The 6,347-nt window shown below is 40.8% G+C and overlaps 1 long non-coding RNA gene across 1 annotated transcript; it reads right to left on the reverse strand.

The window, feature by feature from the left end:
* Positions 1-2,197: 2,197 nt before the first annotated feature.
* LOC132248326 (uncharacterized) lies at positions 2,198-4,686 on the reverse strand. The gene is made up of 3 exons (XR_009459500.1): positions 4,589-4,686; positions 4,257-4,386; positions 2,198-2,427 (listed from the first exon to the last, which is right to left on the reverse strand). It is a non-coding gene; the product is annotated as an uncharacterized LOC132248326 (long non-coding RNA).
* Positions 4,687-6,347: the final 1,661 nt, after the last annotated feature.

Raw genomic sequence — 6,347 nt, forward strand, 5'->3', positions numbered from 1 at the left:
CCTGTACATTGGTTTCTAGGTCAATGTTTGGAATGTAGGAGAGCAGAGATCAAAAAACCATCAGGGAGAGGTCTCTGACATGAAGGATGGATGGTCTATCTACGAAGATGCTGGGAAGAAGAGAGCACCATCATCTCCCTTAGGGTTTGTTGCAGGGCACTAAGGTGCCTGCTCCTTTAAGAGCAGAAACTGCCTAGGGAGAGGGCCCTAAGAGTCAGACAGAAACCCCACAGGTGCAGGTTGCTATGGCAGCAGGCTAACAAGGGAATTAGCCTGCACCTGCACCTGGTCAGCTGACTGGAAGAAGGCAGGGCCCTGGGCATATATAAACCCCAGGGCTGAAACCAGCTGGGCTTGGTTCTCTGGTAGTAGCTAAGGGAAGAGCCTCTAGGGAGAAATTGCCTGGAGATGCTGTAGCTGCCTGATATGTGGCATTTTAGGGTTAATGGGGCTCCAGGAGCTCACCAGGTAACCTGACCTGCAAGGCAATTAGTGCTGGGGGGGAGTTTGACTTGTTTAAAGGGACTGAGCACACCCTGAACTGCTTGTGTTGTTATAGCCCAGGGGCTCTTGTTTTAGTTGCTGTATATGACTGGTGGATTGGGCTAAGGCTATTGGGGGAAGGCATTTGCCCCCCCTTATGGGGGGGGGGCACTACAGTATGCAGACCCCAGTGCCAGGGGCCATGGTGACAAAGGGGATGAGCAAACCCTGGTGCCAGGGGGCAAGCAGACCCTGGGGCCAGCTATGTAAGGCCTCGGAGGGACAATGTGTGAATACTATCTGTAAGGCTTGGGGCATGGTAAAAGGGTGGTTTTGGAGCCATACAACTAGCCCATAAAGTGAAGGGTGCCCTATGAGGTAACCACTTTGTGTAGGACCCAGAAAGGGATCTGAGAACCCACAGGGTTCAGTGGGGTCCATCAGGACCATGTCCAAACAATCTCAAGGGCAGCCTCCATATTCATAATTACCGACAAGATGTGGCAGGAGAGAGAGGGTGCCCGTTGGGCAGGATTGGCATGGTCAAGGAGCCTAGGGGTATCATGGCTATCCCTGGGGACTCCATCTTGTGACTGGGTTCTTCTTGAATAAGGCCTAGCTTGGGGGTATCTGATGCCAGGAGACAGTTCCTGGTTCTGAACCTTAAGTGAAAGGAGGTACCTCCCAGAAGCCCATAGTTAGTCTTAGGGTGTTTACAGATATGCTGCAAGAGGTGGGAGGGCACTTTAATTACAGCAGCTCTTGGAGTATTTCTCAGTATGAGGATGGTGATGCATATGACTCTGGAGTCTGCTGGAGCACAGTAATTGGGATGTTCCAGCTGACTCAATTAATTGATACACTGTAATTCCAGAGCATTGGAGCACCCTTGCACACATGTATAGGCACCTTTAGTTACTTTCAAGTAATCAGTTAAAGCCACACACCTGGTATTCCCTAGGAAACTAAGCATGTTGGCTTTTGTGTATTCCCTGTGTGTGTTGAGCATAGGCACCTAACAAGGGACTAGAGATTCCACTGAGTACGAAAGTACCTGTAGAGCTATGGGCTGCAACTCTAATTGCTAGACCATTTCACCTCTAACTAGTAACACTTCATGTTCATAGAACCAACCTATTCTCTCCCTTTGTTTTGTGCTCTTATAATCCAATGCATTCACTTTATAAAATATTTAATTGTTTAACTAGAGCTACATTTTGATCAAACTATAGAATAAAAGTTTTATTAAAAGACAACATGATTTTTTCGTGGTGTAGACAGCTTCTAATAATAAGAGCAACCAAAAACTTTTGAATAGAAAAGTGCATCTGTGGGCCTGGGGAAACCTATGGTGATGTCTGTTATGACAAATTTCTCTGCACTGTAGTTCCCATAACTAAAAAATACCATGTCTTTTCATAAAACCTCATTATTGATGTCTATATCTCCAGGGAAGTACCTTTTCAAACATTATTTTCTTCTGTTGCAACTGCTCCCCACCCACCTACCTCCCACCCCAAAAAAATAAATGGTTGGTAGTTAAATACAGAAGACAATTCTGCAGGCCCTGTAAGTGCTAAACCTTTTTGAAAGTGTGTCTGAGCTTAGTGATCATAACTAAAGTCATGGAGTTTTCTCAGGAATCCTGTAAACAAATAGCAAGCCATTCACTTTGCTTATAATGCACAGAAATTCCTGAATCTTTTTCCTTAGTCTTATTTTATTTTATCCTGCATCTCCATACAGGTATTTCCATCAGACAAAATGTGCAGAGGTTGGATCACAGTTCTTATATTAAATAAAGTAAAACTGCTACTGCTACAATGGGCTATCAAAGGAATCTTCAGCTTTTCTTTGACAGTTCTCCATCTCTTCCTTGCAGGTAAAATTGCAGGCTTATTGTCAAAGTTCAAAACTTCCTCTGCCGCCTTCTACTCTTTTCACCTGGAATAGCCATTAAGACCAGTAAGTGAGGTGAGTAGGAATATTACTATTCTTTTATGAAACTGGAAGTCTTCTGTGGGAGTGCGCATTTGTGAGATGCATGACCTTAGAAAAGCTGGCTGAGAAGGAGGAAGAAAGTAAGCTTCACTTAAATGGCATCATAAAAATACATGGGAGAAATCTGGCTAGTCAAAAGGGGTGAAAATATGGGAATTTATCCCCACTTATTTTTTTTTAAACAGAAAAGAATGTGTATTCAGTTAGTAAACCCCAAAGTCATATCTGTACATTTCAACTTTTATTTTATTTTTTAATTTTTTTTAAATTAAGCTTGAAATATTGTGACACAATTATATAAAAAGATCTAAACTTGGTGGGGGATGTTTGTAGATGAACAAATACCTTATTCTGAACTTTAACAACTTTAATTAGAAATAAATATTTTTATCAAACATGGTAAAAGAAAGGAGAAGAAATTCAAAATGCTCGCTAGGATTTAGGAAACACCATTGAGAGTATCAGTGTACCTAGGATTATACATAGTTTCCCACTAATTCCATTAAAAAATATATTGTATTGAAAGTTCTGCTTTAAGTAAAGGAAATGGGATGTTATTTTTTTATATAAATCAATAGTAAAGATATGTTAATAGCTTTCTGTGTGGATGACTTGTTCATTTTTGTAAATTATTTTTTAAAATTATTTGCTTTTGTTCATTTTCCAGATCAACCCAAAATAAGTTTAAAAATTTTTCCTTCTTGAAATGAGAAGCCAAATCTTTTTTTGGATCAGAAGAAAACCTGTTTTGTCACTTCCAAAATATTTTGTTTTTTCAACTAAAGTAATAAGAAGAAATGTCTTAATTCACAAAACTGCCAGGAATTGGATGATACTCCCTTTTAGCTAATAGCTCAGTTATTAAAGTAAAGTAGCCAGGCAATTGGATCACCTCTACCCAAGGTGATCTGAACCCATAATCCTATTTGGTGCCATAGTTCCTATGGGTATATCAGAGGGTTGAAGGAAGATCTCAGTCTATCAGTGTCGATGCATGGGGGTGCACATGCATCCCCTGGGTGCTGGTGCACCCCCTGATGGGCTGTCATCCCTGCTTAGGCGGTGGGCAGCAGGGGGAGGTGGGAGTGCTGGTGCCCCACCTGTGAGCGCCAGCCAAGGAGTGGGAGCACTGGGTGAAGTGCCATGGCCACTTCTGGGAGCACTGCAGCTGCTTCCTGGTCAATGCAATCAGCTGTGGGAGGACCCACAGCCAATGGTTGCTTACTGGTTGCTGGGGGGTGGGGGGGGCACATGCCCCCAACTAAGGTGGCATCAGTTGCCCATGCAACCTATCATATTGAAACAGTTACTCTTTATGTAAAATATTTAGATGTCCCATATCCCAGGTGAGCCTCTTAAATCACCAAGATAGAGACTCATTCTCTCCAGCTCTGGTTTAATACACTTGAACTGGGGCCTCCCTCCACTTTCAGTTAGCTGACTTTCTTTTATAGTTGCATGATTAAGTAACATGGTCTTTCACAGTACCATGACTACACTTAAGGGACCATAGCCAATTGGCACAGATTAGAGTAGTCCCTTAGCTGTTTTAAACTACACCACAGCAGAGGCAAAAAATTATAAAAAACCATATGCAGCACATAATCCAACTGACATACTTTATACCCAACTGTCCCTTGCATATGTTATTATTGGAATCTTTCCAGTGTGATTTTTTTTTTTCAACCAAAATATAGTTTCCACATTTCTACAGTAAACTAGATATTTTCATTATCTGTCTATATTTCAGATCTGTTCTAAATTCTGCTCACCTGTTTGTCCTAATGATCTCCTGAGATAGGGAGTCCACAATTAGCACTCATTTTTATCACTTTTAAATTCACTAATTTTCAATGCTGCTGATTTTGCTCCTTGTTCCAGTCCTGTTAGACATGAACAACTCTAGAAAAGATATACATTAATATTGTTTCTTCTCCCCCTTAATATTTTTGAGCTTTGTCTATATACTTTTATTCCAGTGTGGGAGACATTGAATAACTTTTTATTAACACTATAGGTGCTATTCAGCTAGTGCCTCATAGTAGCATCTTACTGGGCATGACTTGTAGAGAAATAAGGACACAAATACAAAACAGATGATCACCTAAGATGAAGGGAGGGGGCCTCTGTAAATATGAAGCCATATCTCAGAGACCAGAACTATTCCGTTGACCAAAGTAAGCAAGTTTTGTCTTGTGTTCTGACTCTGCAAAGAGATAAAGAAAATTATTCACAGACTGGGAAGTGGGAGAAGATGTTTTTTCATTAAATTCCTGAAAGTACCTCAGGATGAAGCATTTGTTTCCTAAGATTCAGACTCTAATTGTTGGTATTACCAAATAGCAAACAGGGAAATGTATAATAATTACACAAGATGTTGTTTTCTAAAAGTAAAATATGTTTGTCTAGAATTCTGTCAGTGTTAATCATCTATGCACTAGAAGTGCCTTCATTTTGATTACATGGCTTCTATGTTTTCAATCATTCCTTAACTCTGAAAGTATAAATTGAAGATGCAGCTTTCTTTATTAATATTCTCCTTTTATTAGAAAGAGGAAAATCTGAAGTACCAAGAAACCCTACTGTACAATTAATTTGTATCAGTAGCTATACTATCAAACCTGTATTATATGTAAGTTGTGTAAAACCTAATTATAAAGTATGGATTTTGGGTATGGAAAGGTTTATCAATTGGTTGATTTCTGCTAAGCTGGAACCAGGCATTCTTTTAGCTACAGGAAATTCTTGACATTCATTATTTTTGGCATATCCTTCAGTTCCTGTCCTTTTCAAAGACCTAAGAAGAATCTCTATTCATGATGATAGTCTGAATGACCCTAAAAATAAAATTGTGGAAGGAACAGGAAAGCAAATATCACATTTTCTATGCACTAGATGCCTGGACTACAAAAATAAAAAAGTCTCAAATGTCTACATGATGATGCAAGAAATGGCTCTGGGATAAGAATGGTCAAAGAAAAAGCTATTCATATTTTTTGGTTGCAGTCATTCAGAAGTACATAGCATATGGATTTAGTTAAAATCTGTAAAAGAATCCTCATAACCATGCAGAAAAATAGGTCACTGGAATGATCATAAAATAGATTTAGACCATCTCAGTTTTAGAGGGACAGGTCTTGTTTAAGCAAAAGAAATAATATTTTTCAATGACATCTCTAAAATAGCTTTTCCAACATAGTGCATTTCTTTACACTTAAAAGGTTTGTCTTTATTTGTCTTTCAAATGTCCGTATTTTATCGATCAGATGTTCTATTGAAGAACTTCCATATATTATCAGGTACAGGAGCATTTGGTAAATTTATCTTTAAATAAATGGTAACAGTTTTGACCCCTGGTCGTCTTGATTACATTTTGTCCCTAGGGGGCCACACATTATGGAGTAAATAGTTTAGTTATGAGTGATTACAGTGGAGGACCTTACGTGCCATATTAATGTTTCACTGTTGTCTTCAGCATGGGCAACTGGTGCCGCTTTAGTCAGGGGGGCCATGTGCCCCCCCCCCCCCCGCAACTAGTCCCACTGACTGGAGGGGGGTCCCCCTGTGAACTACCCTGCTAACTGGGGGGGTGCCCCTACAGTCAATCTTGTTGTCCAGGGGGGACCCCCACGGCTGATCCCATGATAGTCGATCGCTGAAGCCAATGGCTGCGGCTGCTTCTGGGAGCAGCTGCAGAGATGAGCCACTTGCAGGGGCAGCACCAGTGCTCCCGCCTGTCATTTAGGCGATGGGCAGGAAGGTGAGTGCAGCTGGTCAGGGAGTGCACCAGCACTCAGGGGGTGCATGTGCACACCCTATGCATTGCCACTGGACTTTAGTGAGAGAAAAAGATCATCTATGAA

The sequence above is a fragment of the Alligator mississippiensis genome, chromosome 2 (assembly GCF_030867095.1).
Source record: "Alligator mississippiensis isolate rAllMis1 chromosome 2, rAllMis1, whole genome shotgun sequence".
NCBI classification, from domain to species: Eukaryota; Metazoa; Chordata; order Crocodylia; family Alligatoridae; genus Alligator; species Alligator mississippiensis.